Genomic DNA, 23,993 nt, shown 5'->3' on the forward strand with positions numbered 1-23,993 from the left:
TCGGTACAACCTGCAAAAACGCACCCAGGCTGATTTTCGCCCCCGGCATGTAGCGGGACGTTATCCCCTCCATGCAAGGGAGCAGAGATTTATAGCTGCTGTGCAAGAGCCCATCCAGCAGCAACAATAACGGCTACCTGGCGAGCTTTCTCCCTGGGAACACCATTAAACGCACTGCGCGCGGAATATCCACCCGGTTGCCAGCGCTCCAAGCTTCTCGAGAGAGAAAAGCCCTTTCCCCGGTAGGTCACTCTCTCACTGGGTATCTTCCGCGTATTCGGCGGGAAAAGGGAAGCGTGCGCCCTATTGGCTCACGCAACCTTCAATCCGACGGAGTAGGTTCTCTTTATTGGGCCACCCTGTCGCGCCTCTGGGGCCGCACCTTCAGTTGCGTTTCGGCTTTTCAGCGACACCCCAGCTTTCGTTATGTCCTCCTCGCTGACCCGTTCTTCCAAGAAAAAGCCCGGGAGACCAGCCGCGCACTCGGTCGTTCCGCAGGCACTAGCCGCGTCCATGCCGCCTCCGTCGAATGCTGCGCCAGCCCCGGCTAGCAAGACACCATCTCGTATGAAGTCGCTACGTGGACGTTCACACATGACACTGAGACGCCGGTCGCCTTCGTGTCGACTCGTCGCTGGTCCAAGCAACGCATAGTCTGGGTGGGGTTAGACCCCGATTCCGTCCCACATCCTTTCTGCGGACGCACTCATTCGGGCCTGCTCGACGCTTCCGAAGATGCCTCGATGTCGCCTGTTCTTGAAGCCTCCTACTGCGACGCTTGTGGTGTCCTGCTGGTGCACGAGGCTACCCACCTCCGTTCGAGACTTCACCGAGCGATGTCCGGCGGAGCCCCTGCGCTCCTGCCCACTCCAGTGGTGCCACCTGGCCCGGGCCTTCAACCTGCCCTGTCTACCGACTCCGTTCAGGCGTTCGTAGCTGCGCTCATCACGGACTCTTAATTCAAGTCGGCCATCGCTGCTGCGGTGTCTGCTGCCCTCCTGCGGCTCCAGGTTCCTGCTGAGACGCCGCCTACCGAAGACACAGGGGTGCCCGACGATCTCATTGACGGCACGGAGCTGGACCTCAGCTTTCTCGGTGTTGGTGGATGCTGTTACTACGGCGCCTTTAGGGCGGCCTCGGTCTTAGGAGAGGGGATGTGGGAATCCAGAGCACCCTCCTATCTGGTGCCTCGTTCCCCAGCTGCCGCGCACGCGCCATCAGCGTAGCCCGGGCGCGCATAAGCACCGGCATCCGCCAAGATGGCTGCCAGGGCACCTCTTGGTCTGGGCGAGTCAACTGTAAGCTCCTTCCCGTGCAGCCATGTCCGGGCACGCTACGCTGGCGCGCTGCTCGGGCCTACGTCACAATGCAGCGCCATTTCCCTTTGGGCCACGCGTGACATCCTCCTCTCCTACGAGCTATGATGCGCCCGACGATTCGCTCGTCGTGGCAGATGCTCTCAGGCCTCCACGAGAGGTTGACGCGCTGCTTAGCAGGCGGCTTCTCGTTCGTGCGTTCGACTTCGGCCCTTGTGCGGGAGTCGTCGCGCCTTAGGCAAGCGTACTTGCTCGGCTTTGCGGAGTACTCTAAACGGCCTGCAAGCCCGTGAGGGTCGCACTGTGCTGCATCTTGGGTTATTAAACCCGTTGTTGTTGTTATCCTGCCTCGTGCACGGTTTCTGCGCCATGCCGGAGAAATCAATGAACCCGGCAGCAGCGGCAGTGGAGGACGTCCCATCTCTACTCTCTACACGGTGGCGCTTAGTAGGTAAGCCTAGTGCAAACCTATCTCCACAATGTATATATATATATATATATATATATATATATATATATATATATACATATATATATATATATATATATATATATATATATATATATATATATATATATGAGATTTAACAGAGAGTTGTGCCAAGAAATGTACAGGGGAAGTTATTAGAACCAATGGAATGTAAATAAGAAGAATGAAGAAAGAAAAGTGGATGAAAAAATTACCAGCCGTGAGCAGGAATCGAACCTACGACCTTCGAATAACACGTTCGATGCTCTAACCACTGAGCTATCACAGCGGCCTTCCCTCCATCCACTTTTTTGGGTTTATATCTGAATTTAGAAGTAGGAGTGACAGTCACGCCATCTATAAGCCAAACAACGAGTGTGAAAACACTCTTATGCGCATGTTTGGCGTCACGTAGCACGTGAACTTATTATGAGCGGGCAGCTGATTAATTGTCCCTCTTATACAACCTAAACACACCAAGTCTGCCAGTACGAGACCCTCATTCAATGAAATAAGTGAAAGAAGTGTATACCTAAGGGCTCGTTTTTCCGTGTTTTAACCGAATATTAATGAGATCTAACAGACAGTAATGCCAAGGAATGTATAGGGGAAGTTATTAGAACCAATGGAATGTAAATAAGAAGAAAGAAGAAAGAAATGTGGATGAAAAGTTTACCAGCCACGAGCAGGAATCGAACCTACGACCTTCGAATAACGCGTTCGATGCTCTAACCACTGAGCTATCACAGCGGCCTTCCCTCCATTCACTTTTTTGGGTTTATATGTGAATTTAGAAGTAGGAGTGACAGTCAGCGCCATCTATAAGCCAAACAACGAGTGTGAAAACACTCGTATGCGCATGTTTGGCGTCATGTAGCACGTGAACTTATTATGAACGGGCAGCCGATTCATTTCCCTCTTATACAACCGAAACACACCAAGTCTGCCAGTACGAGACCCTCGTTCAATGAAATAAGGAAAAGAAGTGTATACCTAAGGGCTCGTTTTTCCGTGTTTTAACACAATAATTATGAGATCTAACAGACAGTAATGGCAAGGAATGTACAGGGGAAGGTATTAGAATCAATGGAATGTAAATAAGACAGAAGAAAGAAAAGTGGATTAAAAAATTACCAGCCGTGAGCAGGAATCGAACCTACGACCTTCGAATAACGCGTTCGATGCTCTAACCACTGAGCTATCACAGCGGCCTTCCCTCCATTCACTTTTTTGGGTTTATATGTGAATTTAGAAGTAGGAGTGACAGTCAGCGCCATCTATAAGCCAAACAACGAGTGTGAAAACACTCGTATGCGCATGTTTGGCGTCATGTAGCACGTGAACTTATTATGAACGGGCAGCCGATTCATTTCCCTCTTATACAACCGAAACACACCAAGTCTGCCAGTACGAGACCCTCGTTCAATGAAATAAGGAAAAGAAGTGTATACCTAAGGGCTCGTTTTTCCGTGTTTTAACACAATAATTATGAGATCTAACAGACAGTAATGGCAAGGAATGTACAGGGGAAGGTATTAGAATCAATGGAATGTAAATAAGACAGAAGAAAGAAAAGTGGATTAAAAAATTACCAGCCGTGAGCAGGAATCGAACCTACGACCTTCGAATAACGCGTTCGATGCTCTAACCACTGAGCTATCACAGCGGCCTTCCCTCCATCCACTTTTTTGGGTTTATATGTAAATTTAGAAGTAGGAGTGACAGTCAGCGCCATGCATAAGCCAAACAACGAGTGTGAAAACACTCTTATGCGCATGTTTGGCGTCACGTAGCACGTGAACTTATTATGAGCAGGCAGCTGATTAATTGTCCCTCTTGTACAACCTAAACACACCAAGTCTGCCAGTACGAGACCCTCGTTCAATGAAATAAGGGAATAAAGTGTATACCTAAGGGCTCGTTTTTCCGTGTTTTAACACAATAATAATAAGATTTAACAGACAGTAATGCCAAGGAATGTAGAGGGGAAGTTATTAGAACCAATGGAATGTAAATAAGAAGAAAGAAGAAAGAAAAGTGGATAAGAAAATTACCAGCCGTGAGCAGGAATCGAACCTACGACCTCCGAATAACACGTTCGATGCTCTAACCACTGAGCTATGTTCGATTCCTGCTCGACTGAGCTAGGTAACCACTGAGCTAGGTTCGAGGGAAGGCCGCTGTGATAGCTCAGTGGTTAGAGCATCGAACGCGTTATTCGAAGGTCGTAGGTTCGATTCCTGCTCATGGCTGGTAATTTTTTATCCACTTTTCTTTCTTCTTATTTACATTCCATTGGTTCTACTAACTTCCCCTGTACATTCCTTGGCATTACTGTCTGTCTGATCTCATTAATATTGTGTTAAAACACGGAAAAACGAGCCCTTAGGTATACACTTCTTTCCCTTATTTCATTGAACGAGGGTCTCGTACTGGTAGACTTGGTGTGTTTAGGTTGTATAATAGGGACAATTAATCAGCTGCCCGCTCATAATAAGTTCACGTGCTACGTGACGCCAAACATGCGCATAAGAGTGTTTTCACACTCGTTGTTTGGTTTATAGATGGCGCTGACTGTCACTCCTACTTCTAAATTCACATATAAACCCAAAAAACTGGATGGAGGGAAGGTCGCTGTGATAGCTCAGTGGTTAGAGCATCGAACGTGTTATTCGGAGGTCGTAGGTTCGATTCCTGCTCACGGCTGGTAATTTTCTCATCCACTTTTCTTTCTTCTTTCTTCTTATTTACATTCCATTGGTTCTAATAACTTCCCCTGTACATTCCTTGGCATTACTGTCTGTTATATCTCATTAATATTGTGTTAAAACACGGAAAAACGAGCCCTTAGGTATACACTTCTTTCCCTTATATATATATATATATATATATATATATATATATATATATATATATATATATATATATATATTGTGAGCGCGACAAGCGAATGACTCTTTATTCTCTTTGTAATCATCCTCACCTGTACATCTTCTTCATCTAGGAATATCATCACCGGCGTGATTGAGCTCGAGCCTGGCCGAATAAACCCGTTCCTCACAAGTGGTGGACTGTGCTTTTCGTTCCCTCAAGTCCTCTCGCCCGTTCTCGCTGGAGCTCCACTCGGGTCGTCGCGTACAACCCCCTGCCATGGCGGCCCAAGAAAACCCTGGCCCATCCAACGTCGCCGTCCTACTGCAGCCACCGCCCCCCGCTCCGCCCAACAACACTCGCCTGCGTGATCCACCAGTGTTTTCCGGTCTCCGAGGCGATTATGTGGAAGACTGGATCAAGAACTACGACCTCGTCAGCGATTTGAACAGGTGGGACAATCCACACAAGTTGCGCAGCGTCCCATTTTACTTGTCCGATGTTGCGAAAACTTGGTTCTGGAACCACCACCCGGATCTTCCCGACTGGGACACTTTCGAGCAGCAAATTTGTCAGGTATTTGGTGCCCCTGCAGTTCGCACTGAGGCAGCAAAGAAAAAACTCGCTCAACGCACGCAGCTGCCGGGTGAATCTTACACCTCTTATATTGAGGATGTCCTTGCACTGTGCAAGCGCGTTAACACCGGCATGTCTCAAAACGACCAAATACGCCACATTATTAATGGCATTAACACCGTCGTCTTTAACACCCTCGCCACGCAAAATCCTGCCACCACCCAGGACGTGATAACAATCTGTCAGCGACTTGACGAGGTTCAGTCTCTTCGCCTTTGCTACGATGCCACCGACGTTCCTTTGCCTGCACCCCTCGACTTGCGTGCGCTTATTCGCGACATCGTTCGTGAAGAGCTGCACGGGCGCTGCTCTTCCTGTGCTGTCGAAGTTACTTCACCTCCTGAAAAAGATAGCTTGCGAGACCTGATTAAACAAGAGATCGCCTCCGCATCGCGTGCGACGTGTTCCAACAGTCCCTGCGTGCGCCAGACGCGCACGTACGCCGAAGTTGCCGCGCTCTCTGCCGCACCCACCGTTTCTGTGCCTACAACAGCAGACCATACGCCTGTGGCTTCGTTATCACCGCCAGTGCGTGCACCACCTTACCACGCACCTCAGCGCCCACCTCAGCCAACCTGTTACTACTGCGGCTATCGAGGACATATCGCTCGCTTTTGTCGAAGGCGCCAACATGACGAGCAACGCGGCTACGCTCCCGAAGAACGTCGAAGCTTCCGTCCGACCATGAACTACTTACGGCCACCCCCCCGATCGTCTTATTACCGTTCACCGTCACCTACTTACCATACGGACATGCCTGGGAATTCCCGTACGTCTCGCCGCAGGTCGCCTTCGCCAGGTCGCCGTTCAGTGTCGCCTCTACGGCCCGCCTCCCATTCCACGAACGCCCACGCGGAAAACTTCCGATGCAGTTTTAGGAGGGGAAACTGCATCCCTTGGACAGCTAACAATTCCTCCAGAGCGGCCATCGAATTTGATAGTAGTGTTTGTAGAAGGTGTACGTGTTGAGGCTCTTGTAGACACTGGCGCTGCCGTTTCGATTATTCGTGCTGATTTTTGTTCCCGCCTTCGAAAAGTCACCACACCTTATGGCGGCCCACCTCTACGTGCGGCGACCAACGCTCTCATTCGTCCACTTGCACAGTGTACCGTTCGTGTCTGCATAGAAGGCATTCGTCATCACATTGTTTTCGCGGTATTTCGTGAGTGCACCCACGCTCTCATTCTTGGGTGGGATTTCTTGTCTTCTGCGTCCGCTTTCATATCATGTGATCAGCGCCTCCTGCATCTAAACGCCACTGACTCTTCTCCGCTTGAACAAGATGGACGCATCCGCCTTGTCACCAAGTCAGATTATGTACTTCGGCCATACATCGAAGAAATTATAAGTGTTAATTGCACCGACATTGTGGATGGCGACGTACTAATTCTCCCTTACGGTCATACCCTACGTAGGGGCATTGTGATCACACCGGGGCTTATTCGCTTCTTCGATGGGTGTACGTACCTAACCGCCATAAATCAAACGCCCGAGTGTGTACTGCTCCCCTGTGGCTCAACAGTATCTTGCGCGGTCGACAGTGAGCCTGTTGCGATTGTTACTCTTCCGAATAACAACCACAACGATGTTCCGAAGTCGCAATCATTGCCATTCAATGCCTCTGCCACACCTGTGTCGGCGACAATAAGCAATGACTTAACACCTGATCAAACTGAGGATTTGCTCGCCCTGTTAAATAGACACCGTTCTCTATTTGACGTGAACTCGCCCGCCCTCAGCATGACTACCACCGCTACTCACAGCATCCAGACTGACGGCTCTCGTATTGTACATCAGCGTCCATATTGCGTGTCTCAAACAGAACGCAAGATCATCGAGGAAAACGTCTCAGACATGCTACGACGCAACATCATACGTCCTTCCTCGAGTCCCTGGTCATCCCCAGTTGTTCTCGTTCAAAAGAAAGATGGGACAGTGCGTTTCTGCGTCGATTACCGTGCGCTAAACAAAATAACGCGCAAGGATGTTTATCCCCTCCCTCGGATCGACGATGCACTGGATTCATTACAGGGCGCAGAGTATTTTTCCAGCCTCGACCTTAGGTCAGGCTACTGGCAGATACCAATGTCGGAGTCTGATAAAGAGAAGACCGCCTTTTCAACGCCAGATGGGTTGTACGAGTTCAATGTGATGCCTTTTGGACTCTGTAATGCGCCCGCCACCTTCGAACGCATGATAGACGGCGTATTGCGTGGTTTGAAATGGAAAACATGTCTGTGCTATCTCGATGACATAGTAGTGTTTTCATCCACGTTCTCGCAGCATCTACAACGTCTTGACGAACTCCTCACATGCCTTGCAAAAGCCGGTCTACAGCTTAACACCAAGAAATGTACCTTTGCTTGCAAAACAATCAAGGTTCTCGGCCACCTTGTCAGCAAAGAAGGAATTCGGCCCGACCCCGAGAAGCTTGCCGCTGTCCTCGATTTTCCTCGTCCACTACGTCAGAAGGACCTGCGCAGCTTTCTTGGGTTATCTTCTTACTTCCGGCGCTTCATACGTGGTTTCGCAGAACTTGCGTCTCCGCTCCATCAACTCCTCGCAAAGAACGTCCCCTTCATTTGGTCCGAAGACTGCGAAAGCCCTTTCACGGCATTGAAGCAAGCCCTCACGTCGGATCCGGTACTGTGCCACTTCGATTCCACCGCACCCACCATCCTTCACACCGACGCAAGTAGTCATGGTCTCGGTGCGGTACTCTTGCAGCGTGACAAAAACTCACGCGAACGCGTCGTTGCCTACGCAAGTCGTGCTCTTACCGCTCCAGAAAAGAACTACACTATCACAGAGCAGGAGTGCCTTGCTGTTGTTTGGGCAGTGCAAAGATTCCGACCATATCTTCACGGCCGTCATTTTACCGTCGTGACCGACCATAACGCCCTATGCTGGCTTTCATCGCTGAAAAACTTATCGGGTCGCCTTGGTCGCTGGGCGCTTCGCTTACAGGAGTATGATTTCGATGTCACCTACAGATCTGGGAAGAAGCATCAAGATGCTGATGCTCTATCGCGCTGTCCTTTGCCCAGCGGAAGCAATTCACCATCGATACTCCAAAACAACAGCACCTCTCCAATCGCAGCGCTAAGTTCATCACCTGCCACCCTATCCGTCCTTGTTTCACAACAACGTGTCGACCCATACTGCCGCACCATTGTTGACCGCTTGACCGGCTCTACTACTCCTCCAAACGCCAGACTCCGTCGACAACTTAAACAATTTAAGCTTGTCGGTGATGCTTTATGTCGCTACGTTTACCACATAGATGGCAACAAGTGGGTACCCGTCATCCCACGTTCTCTGCAACGTGAAGTTCTGGAAGCCTTTCATGATGATCCAACCGCTGCTCATCTAGGCTACCACAAGACTTACGACAAAATACGAAGTCGTTGTTTTTGGCCTGGCCTCTCTTCAGCCGTCGCTAAGTGCGTCGCCTCCTGTGCCCATTGCCAACGGCGAAAACGACCGACAACTACTCCGGCTGGCTTAATGCAACCTCTTCCTTGTCCCGCCTCACCTTTTGAAGTCGTTGGAATCGACTTGTATGGCCCTCTTCCTATATCATCCAATGGGAATCGCTGGATTGTCACGGCAGTCGACCACCTTACCCGCTACGCAGAAACAGCTTCTATACCATCTGGTACTGCCACTGAGATCGCCGATTTCTTTCTTCGCCACATCTTTTTGCGTCATGGAGCTCCACGCATTCTCCTCAGTGATCGTGGCAAAGTCTTCCTATCTTCCATTGTCGAGCAAGTTTTGCGTGCCTCGAACACTGTTCACAAGACCACTTCTAGCTACCACCCGCAGACCAACGGATTGACTGAACGGTTTCATCGGACCCTATCGGACATGATCGCCATGTACATTCACCCCAACCACACGAACTGGGATGCAATTCTACCCTTCGTGACATTCGCCTATAATACGGCTGCTCAACGCACTACCGGCTTTTCTCCATTTTTTCTCGTCCATGGTCGCTCGCCGAGTTTCGCTCTGGATGTCTCTTTCCTTTCGGCCCCTGCACCCTCGAAGGCTCCTTTCTCTGAAGAATTCCTATCTCATCTCGCACACTGCCGTCACCAGGCCCGTGTTAACACCGGCCTCTCTCAAGACACTCAAAAATCTCGCTACGACTCGTCTCGCCGTGTTGTGAGTTTTTCCCCTGGTGACGAAGTTCTTCTATGGACTCCACTACGCGTCCCCGGCCTATGCGACAAAATCATCAGTCGCTTCATTGGGCCATACACGGTGGTCGAACAGACATCTCCTGTCAATTACCGCGTTTCTCTTCTTAGCGCTAGTCCTGATCATCGTTGCCGAGGAACAGAGATAGTGCACGTATCTCGTTTAAAGCCTTATGCGCGACGCATTTCATAATACTGTCAAGCGACCAGGCGGCCGCTTTCACCGCGCCGGGGAATTAGTGTGAACGCGACAAGCGAATGACTCTTTATTCTCTTTGTAATCATCATCACCTGTACATCTTCTTCATCTAAGAATATCATCACCGGCGTGATTGAGCTCGAGCCTGGCCGAATAAACCGGTTCTTCACAATATATATATTGTTGCAGCACGGAAGTAACGCTGGCCCCGGTAGAATAGGGCGAAATAGGGTACGTTGGTTTTGCACGTTATATTATGACTGACGTTGTGGCTGGTGGACCAGCCTTTGTCAAAGTAACAAGTACATGTCAACGCGCTTGCTTATAAATACGATTCACATGGGATAATAAAGATTGGCTACGTATATCAGCGATTAGACGATTCATAGCGTGAAGTGTTCATGAAGGTACAGTTAGATATCATGCAAAAACATAAATAAATATATATACATAAACAAAAATGAAGAACACCATAGAGCAGAAATCACTTCTTTGTGCACACAGCATAACTCTGTAAGAACCGGATATAGATAATCATAAAGCAACAATGAATGCATAGATATCAAATTATCAGAAAACCGCGTGATATTACAGTCAGATTGCGCGTTATATACAAAGCTCAGTTATTGTGGTATAAATAAGATGAGTAGCTGACGCTCTTATTGCTCCTGCGCGTTCAAATACAGTCTTGTATCCACATTCGTGATAGCGGTGGCGATTAATGAACTCAAGTGACTGTAAACATTGGATACACAAATATACACAATCTCAGAAACATTAGAGACGGTATCCAACAAGCTTAACCGATCACGCTACGTGCCATGGGTTAAGGCTGATAATGTTTGGTGGGCACACTAGAAAGTGTGCCTGTACTTTCGTTTATGCCTGATGACACGGTGTTGAATTTGTAGATGAGGTACGATTCGCGGATTTTCCGATCGTAGTGAGAATGAAATCCCGATTCAAGTATAGTAACCCTAATTTTTTTCGAACGAGTGCCCTGGTAAGCGAAAATGTTTTAAGATTGGGAGGTTAGGTTGCGTATTGGTACGTGATTTACGGTTGTTGAAGCGTATTCAGAACGATGTTTCTGTATGGCCAATATACTGTTCACTGCAGACGGCACACTCGAGCATGTATATAACGTTAGAGCTATCGCAAATAAAGGGGCCACGAATTTTAAGGGTGAAATTAGACGACGTACTAACGGCTTCCTGGGTGGTCGGCATATGTCGGCAAACCTTGCAGCGTGATTTGTTGCAAGATGCACAGCCAGATGTTTAGGGTTCGTTTATTTTTGACGATGCTAGCATAACGCGAAGACTCTTAAAGCGCCGGTAAACTACGCGAGGTGGTTCAGGAAAGATGTTTTTCAGATGCTCACTTTGGGTAAGGATGTTGTGGTGGCGTTTGAGTGTAGAAAGAACATTTGGCACTGATGCCGAGTAAGTTAATACGAGATTAGTGCCAGCACGTTGTTCAGGCACACTGTTTGCGCTGAGAATGTCGGCTCTATTCAATTGATCTGCTCGGTCTATAGTGTCGTCGACCAAGTCCGCTGGATACCGTCGTTTTATGAGAGCGCTTTTAAGTTTCTCGCAGTTAGATAGGAAGTCTTCGAGATCGGAACACAATCGCTTAAAACAGCGAGTCTGACTATAAGGTATATAAGGTACAGTGTCGCATATGACTGATCTGAAAATGGAGAAGCTGGTTTCTATCACTACGTTGGCGGTATAATTTTGTGAGTAATTTTCCTTCGGAAAGCGCGATGGTGACATTCAGAAAGTTAACAGAATTTGTCAAATAGCTGTGCGAAAGCTTGATTGACGGATGGAAATTATTAAATCCATCTATAAATTTTAAAAGCGTGTCGTCCCCATGTGTCCAAATGAAGAATATATAATCTATAAACCATCTATAATACAAAGGCTGTAGGTCAGTGCTGGACAGATAATTATTCTCTAGAATGCCCATGAAAATGTTAGCATTAGTAGGGCCTATTCGGGTTCCCATTGATGTGCCACTGATCTGAACGTAATTACAATTATTAAATCCAAAGTTGTTGAGTTCAAAAATAAGGTTCAGTAGTAATTGTAAGGCTTTTTTATCGATTGGTTTATTGAGACACGAATCCTCGTATGCATTAAGCACTGCAGCAATTTTATCGGCATGCGGTATGTTAGTATAGAGCTAAGCGACATCCAGTGTTACAAGTATTGCATTTTGGGGAATGTTAAGACTTAATACGTCTTGAAGAAAGTTATTGGTGTCCTTGACGACTGATGGAATTGTCTCGGGAATATGTTTAATAACGGAATCAACTTAGCGCGACAAGTTTTCGGTTGTAGTGTTTATACCGGAGATGATTGGGCGGCCCGGATTACCTTGTTTATGAATCTTCGGGAGTATGTAAAATCTGCCGGCTACAGGGCTGAGCAAAATAAGTGACCTAACAACTATTCCCTCTAGTTTTTTTCTCTAATTAGAGTCATTAGTTTATCTTGCAAGATGGACATGAAATATCTGTTGGGTTGGTTGGGAGGGCTCAATAAAAACTGTCGTCGGAGAGTTGTCGGGTAGCTTCCGCTACGTAATCCTTCCTATCAAAAATGACGATTGCTCCTCCCTTATCGACAGGCTTGATGACAATGTCAGGGTTGTAGGATAGTTTTTCGAGTGCTGCTTTTTTCTTCGTTGTTAAATTTTGTCGGTAATGAACACGGATCTTGTACGCCTCGAGGACGTCATGCTGTGCAGCCCAGATACACATATAGAGGCATTGATTATGTTGTGGTGAAGATGTCCACCTCTTGTGCGACGGCAAAGGTATTGTATTGTTATTAGAGTTTTCACGGTCATGAGAGTATTCTCTAACGCGCATGTTACGTGCAAAGTTATCCAAATTTTTTAAAAGCTGGAATTCACTAAATCCACCTGAGGCTGGGCAAAAAGTAAGACCTTTCGACAATGCAGCTATTTGAGCACAAGAGAGAATGATAGCCGACAGGATTACGACATTATCACTGGGTTCAGTGGGCATGCTTCTGACCGACGATTTATCAGGAGCATTATTCGTATTAGCGGTATATACAGACGGGTCTATGCTGTCGCGAATGAATTTATTGCATTTAAGCGTACTTAAGTTATTACTTTTCTTACGTTTATAGGCTTCTAAGGATTCCGACTCGCGAGACCCTAGTTGAGCAGTAAGGCAGGCTTCCTCGCTATGGAGGCTAAGCGCACGCAATTTGTAGTGATCAATAACTATACGTAGTAGTTCTAGTGAGACGTCACTCAATGCTTGTTGCCACTTGGCTTTCTACAAAGAAGGTAGATCACAAGTGGCCAGTTGGAATCTAAGCTGTAAACCTGTAGAAACTTTAGAAGCACTCAAGTATGCCGACAATGTAGTGACATGCAGCTCTGAACGAATGCTTTTCTCGGCAATCTTCCTAGACTCCAGAAATGTTCTAGAGGGCACGTGCATAACAGATCTGCAAGGAACTGGCAGTCATTTGGTAGCGTTGTCACGAGCGGGGTTCTTCAGGGAAGGGTAGCGGCTGCTCTAGAAAGGCACTTTCCTCACTCAAGTTCTGGCGGCTCAGAACTGGAGAATTGATTTCGGCGTCTGGGGAGAGTTGAGGGTAGCACACCCTTGGAGAAGTAAGTCTACGTAGCACTATGTGAAGGGTAACACGAGGGGAATTCACACCACAGTGACTCTTTGTTGTTGCGGTTGCAGGAATGTTCACAAATATGGCTGGCGATGAGAGCGACACGTTCAAAATTCGGATGAAGACCATCAGCAGCCAGTATACACGCTGAGGGAAGATGTTAGAAGCCGTGGTCCAGGAAAAAGACTTTTCTTGAGTGACTGCAGAATCCACGTAGCTGTCGGTTGAAGTAACTTGCTTCCCTGTTGCAACGTCGGATGAACGAGAGGTTGCAGTTACCGTGGTGACGGTAGTGCAACGCGGAAGTAAGAGTGTTGCATAAATTCTGGATATGTTCGGCATAGTATTCATAACAAAATCAAGCAGAGAGCGATACTTGTCGAACGCAGCTTCTGCTGTTCCTATTGCCATATCATTAGTTCCAACGAGGAGCATGGTGGTATTGGGTGTTTCTGGCACAAATTTGATGAGTGACCGAACGTCATAAATCGTGGCACCAATTTGCGAAATGAAAGCTGGCTAACCTACAGAAGTGGAATCGAAGTTTGGGGCAAGTACTTTGATAGGGAGTCACCGATGATCACTGTGGAAGTTTCGGTCCTTGGAAACCTCATGCTGACGCGCTTTAACGGCGTCGTTGCGGCGGCCATTGCCATATATATATATATATATATATATATATATATATATATATATATATATATATATATATATATATATATATATATATATATATATATATATATATATATATATATATATATATTGTCACGGGGTCGTGACGTGGCCGAAGACAGGAGACTTCGTGTTGGGATTTAACTGTTTATTTGGGCGAACCTGTGCCTGATAAAAGGAAAGTCCAATTACAGCAGCAGTCTCGCACAGATAGCAGTCTCGGACTAATAGCGGCGAACGGAGCGTCGGCCTTCGATCAACAACTGACAAGCGGCGAAGCGCGTCGGCATTTATACCCTTGCCGTCGAATGTTCTAGCGTTATCGCTGGCGGCGGCGTAGGTTCCAGAACAATCTGTACCGTTCGCACAGTGGGCGTGATTTTATCGAAATGATCTACTACAGTCCGGAACCTTCTCGAAAACTGCAGGCGCGGTTCACGCTGAGAATGGTGTGGTGTTTTGAGACGATAACAAAAACTTGGGAAATGGAACGTGGCATTGCCCCCCTCTGAAAAAAAGGCATCGTCCCGATGCTTTAACTAAAGATGAAGGTACAATAATAATGCTAGAAAGTACAATGAATAAATTACAATACAACTATAATACAAAAAAACACTGTTTCAGTTTGTTAACGGGCATGAAACGGCTTGAGGCGCGCGACATGTACGACTTCAGGTTGCGATCGGCGTCGTTGAGAGTTCGTGATGCCGTCGGTGACAACCTCGTAATCAAGCGGGCCGAGACGTCGAACGACCCTGTACGGTCCGAAACACCGTCGCAGAAGCTTCTCACTTAGTCCACGTCGGCGTATCGGCGTCCACACCCAAACACGTTCACCGGGCTGGTATTCCACGAAGCGTCGTCGAAGATTGTAACGGTGGCTGTCGGTCGTCCGTTGATTCTTGATACGGAGACGCGCAAGTTGTCGGGCTTCTTCGGCGCGTTGAAGGTACTCGCTCACATCGAGGTTTTCTTCGTCGGTGACGTTGGGTAACATGGCATCGAGCGTCGTTGCCGGGCTCCTTCCGTAGACCAATTTGTATGGAGATATCTGCGTCGTCTCCTGCACCACCGTGTTGTATGCGAAGTTCACATACGGAAGAATGGCGTCCCACGTCTTGTGTTCGACATCGACGTACATTGACAGCATGTCGGCGATCGTCTTGTTAAGCCGCTCGGTGAGGCCGTTGGTCTGTGGGTGGTACGCTGTCGTCCGGTGGTGGTTTGTTTGGCTGTATGCCAAGATTGCTTGGGTTAAGTCGGCAGTGAATGCCGTTCCTCTGTCGGTGATAAGTACCTCCGGGGCGCCGTGACGTAGGACGATATTTTCGACGAAGAACTTAGCTACCTCGGATGCACTGCCTTTTGGCAGGGCTTTTGTCTCGGCGTAGTGGGTGAGGTAGTCGGTAGCTACCACGATCCACTTGTTTCCGAAAGTCGACGTCGGGAACGGCCCCAGTAGGTCCATACCAATCTGCTGGAAAGGTCGGCAAGGTGGATCAATTGGCTGCAGAAGTCCCGCTGGCCTTGTCGGCGGTGTCTTGCGTCGCTGACAGTCCCGGCATGTCCTCACATAACGAGTGACATCGGTGGTAAGACGTGGCCAGTAGTACCTTTCTTGTATCCTCGAAAGCGTGCGAGAAATACCGAGGTGCCCTGCCGTCGGATCGTCGTGCAGGGCCTGCAGGAGTTCTGGTCGCAGAGCTGAAGGCACCACAAGGAGGTACTTAGCTCGAAGCGGTGAAAAGTTTTTCTTTTGTAGAAGACCGTTTCGTAGAAAGAACGACGCAAGTGCGCGCTTGAATACCTTCGGGACTTCGGCGGTCCTGCCTTCGAGGTATTCTATTAGGGCCTTAAGTTCCGGGTCGGCCCGCTGTCGTTCAGCGAAGTCGTCGGTAGTTATCGTTCCCAAGAAGTACTCGTCATCCGGGTCGTCGGGTAGCGGTTGGTCGACAGGCGCACGAGAGAGACAGTCGACGTCAGAGTGTTTTTTGCCGGACTTGTAAATGGTGGTTCCCTGGGTTGATGCATGACCATCGTGGGCTGGGATGCGGCGGTTGTCATTGTCGCTGCAGTCGCGGTCATGGCCTTGGTCTTCCGCGCCTTGTCGTCTAGAATCCCGTACTCCGGTGGTAGCCCTTGCTGTCGGTGGCTTGTTCGCTGCTCCTGGTTGGCGTCGGTGTCTTCTCCGCGACGGGGGCTGGGTTCACGGCTTGACGGGGGCGTCCGGTACATGAACGAAGCAGCACCTCAACCAGATGTCACGGGGTCGTGACGTGGCCGAAGACAGGAGACTTCGTGTTGGGATTTAACTGTTTATTTGAGCGAACCTGTGCCCGGTAAAAGGAAAGTCCAATTACAGCAGCAGTCTCGCACAGATAGCAGTCTCGGACTGATAGCGGCGAACGGAGCGTCGGCCTTCGATCAACAACTGACAAGCGGTGAAGCGCGTCGGCATTTATACTCTTGCCGTCGAATGTTCTAGCGTTATCGCTGGCGGCGGCGTAGGTTCCAGAACAATCTGTACCGTTCGCACAGTGGGCGTGATCTTATCAAAATGATCTACTACAGTCCGGAACCTTCTCGAAAACTGCAGGCGCGGTTCGCGCTGAGAATGGTGTGGTGCTTCGGGACGATAACAAAAACTTGGGAAATGGAATGTGGCAATATATATATATATATATATATATATATATATATATATATATATATATATTCATTCATTGTTACATAACAACCGCTAAACACGGCTCCATGAAGGAGAAGGACGAAGTGAGTTTTTCGTTTGATGCTGGAAAGGCGCCATCTTGATCGTTGAGTTCTGTGCGTTCTAAGTAGATTATTAAAGAAGTTACTCGTAACATTATTGGTGGAGGTGGGTGAGCTCCGTACCTCGATGGAGACGCGCAGCGGTAGCACTATCGGGGACCTTTCGACTGCTTCGACTGCTGGTACTTCCTCTATGCCAGCCTCATCAGGTCCAAGCCACCACCTACGTCACACTTCCGCACCTCCGGAATTCCGGCACTTTCTCCGGTGATGGTGCGGTCAATCTTGACACTTGGTCGAACAGGTAAGAGAGCGTCAGTGCTACTCACCGCTGGGATCCCATGCTAATGCTCGCCAACGTGCTTTTCTACCTGGACGGCACTCCCTGAACATGATTTGAAAGCCACAAAGTCGACATAACGAGCTGGAATCTCTTCAAAGAAAAGGTACGCGACATTTTTGGCGATTTAATTGGTCGTCAGCTCGCTGCGAAGAAGACTCTTGAAACACGGGCCCAGTCTTCCACCGAATCCTATGTCTCCTACATTCTTGACGTCTTGGCCCTTTGTTCGAAGGCCGACCAGTGCATGTCGGAAGACGAAAAGTTTAAGAACGTCTTGAAAGGCATTGCCGACGATGATTTCAGCCTGCTGGTTTTAACAACGTCTCAAGCAGTGACGCCATCATTAAAGGTTGCCGACGCCTCGAACAAGCTAAAGCCCGCCGCGTATCCCAAAGCATCGTGCGCCTTCCGAACACAGCTGCCACTTCTTCGTGTGCGACGCCTTCCACCAGGCCCCTCGATGTGACAACCTCACACGCGTCATTCGTCGAAACGTCAAGGCAGCAGAACCGCTAGCCACGTCATTACCCGCGCCTGCGCCTTCCCCAACCACGATCTCTTTGATACAAGCCGTCGTTCGTCAAGAGCTATCGAATGTCGGCCGACATCCTGTTCCTGCCGTATACTCTGCTGAGCCTTCTTATCGTCCCCCTTCTGCTCCTCTCATACAACGCAGTCTGTCCGAATGGCATACCCTTGATGACAGGCCCATATGTTTTAAGTGTCGACGCGTTGGTCATATCGCACGTCACTGCCGCAGCCGCTGCGCTCCACCGTCCCATTATGCACCTCAAAATCACGCCACGTCTGTCCGCCAGTTGTCCTCATCACTTTCTTCATCAACGCCGACCACATTTTCCGCTCCTGCAGCACCTCTGAGCAGACCTCGCTACGACAGGTCACCGTCCCCTGCTCGTCGTCAGTACCGGTCGCCCCCACAACGCCGTGCTGTCTCCCCGACCTGTTCGCAGCATCTCCGACCAGAAAACTAGGCCGTGCAGCTTCTGCAGGTGGAGCTGCGTTGACTACCTTCGTAAGAAATTCTCGATTAACGTTTACGACAAACCGGAACCTTTTGGACGTTACTGTCGACAATGTTCGTGTCACTGCATTGATAGATACTGGCGCGCATGTGTCCATTATGAGTGCTAACCTTCGCCGCCGACTTTAAAAAGTTGTCACGCCCACCCTCAACCGAGCTGTACGAGTCGCCGATGGAGCAAGTGCCACAATTCTTGAGATGTGCTCTGCGCGTGTGTCTATTGGGGAAAGAAGTACTGTCGTACTTTTCGCCGTTATCGAACATGGCCGTCATGAACTCCTTCTCGGTATGGATTTTCTAGCCACGCACTCTGTCCTCATAGATTGTTCAGCTCCCTCTCTGCATCTCGATTTACCTTTCTTTTCCGACCCGACCTGCCCACCGCAAACCAGTCTCTGCTGCATTGATTTCACGCGCCTCCCGCCTAACTCTGTCGCACATGTCGACTTATCTTCCACGCCGCCAGTATCTGATGGTGATTACATGGTGGCCCCGATTCCTGCCGTGATGCTTACGCACGGGGTTGCTGTGCCGCATATGATTCTGACAATTACGAGAAACCGCACCTTCCTTACACTGGCGAACTTCTCACTCACCACCCAAGTTCTACCAGAGGGTATCTCCCTGGCCAAAATTATCGCTCTCCAATATGACCATGTCGAGCCCTTCAGAGTTGACGATTGCTGCAGCTAAGTCAGTGGTTCCACTCCATCACGTTCTTGGGGCACCGACATCGAGTGAATAGTGTCATCGGACCTCATGTCCGAGCAAGCTGCAGCGCTTTGCCACGTTCCTGAGGGCTATCGTAGCATTTTCGACTTTGCCAGCAACTCTTTGAGCCAAACAACCATTGTCACCCATCGCATAAATACTGGCCATGCAACTCCCATTCACCTACGCCCCTACCGTGTCTCTACGTCGGAACGTGAAATATTACAACATGAAGTCGGCAAAACTCTTGCGAAAAACATTATCGAGCCTTCATGCAGCCCCTGGGCTTCTTCAGTCATCCTTGTTAAAAAGAAGGATGGAACATGGCGCTTTTCTGTCGATTACCGTGACCTCAACAAAATTACAAAAAGAGACTTTTATTCTTTACCTCGCATTGACGATGCCCTCGACTGCCTGTACGGTGCTACTTATTTTTCGACTATTGACCTTCGGTCAAGCTACTGGCAGATAGCCGTCGACGAGACGGACCGCGAGAAGACCGCACTCATCACTCCTGATGGCTTTTATTAGTTCAAGGTGATGCCCTTTGGTCTCTGCAATTCGCCAGCCGCATTTGAAATAATGATGGACTCATTGCTTCAAGGGTTGAAATGGTCCACCTGCTTGTGTTACGTTGACGATGTTATTTTGTCTTTTCGCCCACAATCGACTCGAATCTCGATCGTTTGTCAGCTATTCTGGACGTTTTTCATCGAGCCGGACTCCAGCTTAACGCCTTCAAGTGCCATTTCGCTCGTCTTCAAATTTCCGTGCTCGGTCACCTTGTAGATGCCCAAGGCGTGCGTCCAAACCCAGAGAAATTTCGCGCAGTCACAAACTCTACTGTTCCAAGAACCACAAAAGATGTCCCCAGTTTTGTAGGGTTGTGCTCATATTTCAGACGCTTTGTTAAGGACTTTGAGAACATTGCACGCCCTCTCTCAGACCTCTTGAAGAAAGACGCCTTGTTTATCTGGAGCCATGACCAAGCATCATCGTTTTCTCAACTTACGACACTGCTAACAATGCCACCAATCTTATCTCATTTTGATCCATTAGCCCCAACCGAGGTTAACACGTACCCCAGTGGACACGGCATAGGAGCTGTGCTATTGCAGCAACAACGGGTACGCGACCGTGTTATAGCCTACGCAAGTCGACTGCTATCTCCAGCCGAGTGCAACTATTTCATCACGGAGTGCGAGTGCCTCGCCCTTGTATTGGCAGTCGCCAAGATTCGTCCATACCTGTACGGGCGCTCATTCCGTGTTGACACAGATCATCACGTGCTCTGCTGGCTAGCCTCCCTGAAGGACCCCACAGGACGTCTCGCTCGTTGGGCCCTACGCCTTCAAGAATACACGTTCTCTGTAATGTATTAAACAGGGCGATTACATCAGGATGCAGATTGTTTATCCCGCTACCCTGTTGACGAAGCAACCGATACTGATGCTATCACGGACGTTTTTTTACATGTCGCAGCTGTTGAACATTGGCGAAGAGCAACGTCGGGATGCTTCTTTACGAGCCATCATTGACAAACTGGAGTCAATGCCTCGCGACCCATCCCTACGAATGTTTTTGGGGAAAGACGGGATCCGATATCACCGTAACCTTGATTCCTTCGGATCAGACTTACTTCCTCTCATCCCAGCGCACCTGCGTTCCACTGTCCTGCATCAACTTCATGACGCTCCCATGACGGGCCATTTGGGCGTTTCTCGCACATACGATCGGGTACAACGTCGGTTTTCTTTTGCCTAGACTTGCCCGCTCTGTTCGCCGCTATGTCACCGCTTGTGAGCCCTGTCAGCGTCGCAAAACGCCGTCTGCCCTCCCGGCCGCCTACCTTCAGCCGATCGACGTTCCCACTGAACCTTTTTTTCGAGTTGGTCTCGACCTGATGGGCGCTTTTCCACTCTCCACAGCCGGAAATAAATGGATTGCTGTCTCCACATACTACGCGACGTGGTACGCAATGACACGAGCACTCCCAACCAGTTGCGATACCGACGTTGCGGACTTTCTGCTGTACGACATATTATAAGTGCACGGTGCTCCCCGCCAACTTCTCATCGACCGTGGCCTCACGTTCTTATCAGTTGTCGTTCATGAAATCCTGAGGTCTTGTCATACCAAGCACAAGGTTACTACTTCATACCATTCCAAGTCAAATGGCCTAACGGAGCGCCTCAACAGGACCCCAACCGATATGCTTGCCAAATACGTTGCGCCAGACCACCGGGATTGGGACGTTCATTTGCCGTATGTGACGTTCGCCTACAATTCATCTTGTCACAACACTGCCGGCTATTCGCCCTTCTATCTCCTGTATGGCCGGGACCCAACTATATCTTTAGACAGTTTGCTACCTGCGGCCACTAAATATGCCGGGGAAGCCGTTGCCCGCGCCGACCACGCGTGCCAATCGCACGTAACCGTCTACAGGCTTCGCAGGCGCACCAACAACAGCTCTACGATTTTCACCATAGGGACGTGCACTTCTCCCCGGGTTTTCTCGTGCTCCTCTGGTCCCCTACTTGGCGTGAGAGACTGTCTGAAAAACTGTTGTCGCCCTACACTGGACCATTCCGTATCGTTCGCCAAGTGACAGACGTCACGTACGAGATTGTTCCAACCGATCCAACGAAATCATCGTCAGCTCCAAGCGACACCATTCACGTGGCTCCGCAAGAGCCCTATTACCCTCTTCGACACCATCTGCGTAGATTTAGCACTGGGACTGTGCTTATACCACGGGAGGTTAAGATAAAAAACAGCCGCTAAACACGGCTGCATGAAAGAGGACGAAGTGAGTTTTTTGTTTGACGCTGAACTGGCGCCCTCTTGCTCGTCGAGTTCTGTGCGTTCTAAATAGATTATTAAAGAAGTTATTAGTAACAATAAATATATATATAACTGGCGTAGAGTGGCTTACATCTCGGCCAATGACCTGGCAATAAAAGGCCTCCACTACAGAAACAAAATCATGACATTGCAGGAATACACTCAAGCCATATTTATTTCGCGTGACATTTGTTATTTTATTTATTTCTCGTACTGTTAACCCTCACTTGAGGGTCATTACAGGGAGGGTGAAGAATTGAGTGGCACGAACCTAAATATTTGAAAAATCGTAAGATAACTCTGTAACATATAGCATAAATATACAAGAAACACAGTGACATTCTGTTTCACTCAATATATTTACAACATGATCTCTATGACCAATGAAACATTTTCAAGGAAACACATACATGAACACTGGAAACTATACATTCTCAACAAAATGACTATCAAGAGCAACCTCAAAATCACTCAAAGTTCTTTTTTGCACCATATCGTTTGGTAATTCATTCAACATATTAATAGCATCGGGAAAGAAAGAAAATCGGAAGATATCTGTTCGAGTATGTATTGGTTGTATGAATGTAGTGCATGTTGCTCTTGGAAACCTTTTGTAAGAATGCTTCAAATAATCATCCCTGTTTATTTTCACCTCGGCATGCAGGATCTCAAGAAGAAGTTTCAACCTTTGTTTCCGCCTTCTTAATTTTAGCGACTCTAATTTACATTCTTTTAACATTTCAGTAACAGAATACTTTCTTCGATATTTGAAGCAGATGAAGCGAGCTAACATTCTCTGAATGCGTTCTAATTTATTTTTTAAGACCTTTTGGTGTGGGTTCAACACAGTGCTAGCGTATTCTAATCTCGGACGTACATAAGTTTTGTAGGCAAGCAGCTTGACATCTTTTCTGGCTCGGCCTAACTTCCTTCGTAAGAAGAACAATTTTTGACATGCTGATTGACATATGTTATTGACATGAGGACGCGAGCTTAACCTATCTCTTAGAGTTACACCCAAGTAATTAAAAAAACACACTTTCACCAGCATATTATCACCAATGTTATATGCAAACGAAAGCACTTCCTTCTTTTTTTAAGTGGATTTTTAATGTCAATTTCCATACCCCATTTAGAACACCATAAGGTTAGGGTTTGTAAGCACTGATTGATATTCACTTGATCTTCGCTGCATGATACCGGACAATAGATTAGGCAGTCATCTGCAAATAGCTTAATTTTTACTGGTGGTTGGACAACTTATGATATATCATCTATGTGTAAAAGCAAGAGTAGGGGCCTCAGTACAGATCCTTGAGACCTTCCCGAATACACCTCCCGATTTCCCGACAAAGCATCTCCCACTCTAACTGCTTGTTGTTGATTGTTTAGATAAGCTCTGATCCAACTGAGAAAATTCTCACTAATGCCGACATTTTGAAGCTTGAATAGCAGCTTACGGTGTGAAACTGTCGAACACCTTTGAAAAATCGATACATATAACATCGACTTGCATACAGGCATCTACAGCTATACACAAGTCATGTGTAGTTTCAACCAATTGTGGGACTGTTGAAAGGTCACCGCGAAACACATGCTGAAAGGGGCATAAATATTCATTTCGTTCTAAAAATTCCCGAATATTTTTTGCCAATATATGTTCAAATATTTTACATCATACCGACGTGAGTGTGACAGGCCTATAATTGTTCAATGTCGTTCTATCAACACCTTTAAAAATTGGGACAACAATTGCTCTACACCAATCTTGATGTAACAAGTGGCATTTTAAAGATTTCTCGAAAATAATCACTAGGCAGTAAGACAGCCACTCTGCAAATCGTCACAAAAATTGATTCGATATACGATCAGGTGCACATGACGTTTTGGTATTTAAAAGAAGTAGTTGATTGAATATACCTTCTCGGTAAATATTTATATCATCTTCCTGAAGTGCCACTGTAGTACCCGATTCAATTTTCTCGTTATCACCCTGATCCTTACAGATAACCGATTGAAAAAATTTAGTCTTTGAGCTATATATGACTTTTCTGTGATTACTTCTTTTCCATCTACAATAATACCAAGTCCCTCATTCCCTTCCGTAAAAAACAGCAAAAACTTGCATGGTGAGTTCGTTACAAAGTTAGTCAGTGTGTTATTGAAAAAATGCTTCTTGGATTGCGCTGTCTGTGCTTTCAAGTTTTTTTTAGCCTATGATATCTCGGTCGA

General features: G+C 47.9%; 1 protein-coding gene and 2 non-coding genes across 8 annotated transcripts in view; 1 reads left to right on the forward strand and 2 right to left on the reverse strand.

The window, feature by feature from the left end:
• LOC119173523 (solute carrier family 41 member 3) overlaps positions 1–23,993 on the reverse strand; it is an 880,209-nt gene that overhangs the window by 753,145 nt on the left and 103,071 nt on the right. The gene's annotated exons all lie outside the window — the stretch shown is intronic.
• TRNAT-UGU (transfer RNA threonine (anticodon UGU)) lies at positions 2,002–2,074 on the reverse strand. Its single transcript has one exon. It is a non-coding gene; the product is annotated as a tRNA-Thr (tRNA).
• TRNAT-UGU (transfer RNA threonine (anticodon UGU)) lies at positions 4,419–4,491 on the forward strand. The gene has a single exon. It is a non-coding gene; the product is annotated as a tRNA-Thr (tRNA).

The sequence above is a fragment of the Rhipicephalus microplus genome, chromosome 5 (genome assembly GCF_043290135.1).
Source record: "Rhipicephalus microplus isolate Deutch F79 chromosome 5, USDA_Rmic, whole genome shotgun sequence".
Taxonomy (NCBI): Eukaryota; Metazoa; Arthropoda; class Arachnida; order Ixodida; family Ixodidae; genus Rhipicephalus; species Rhipicephalus microplus.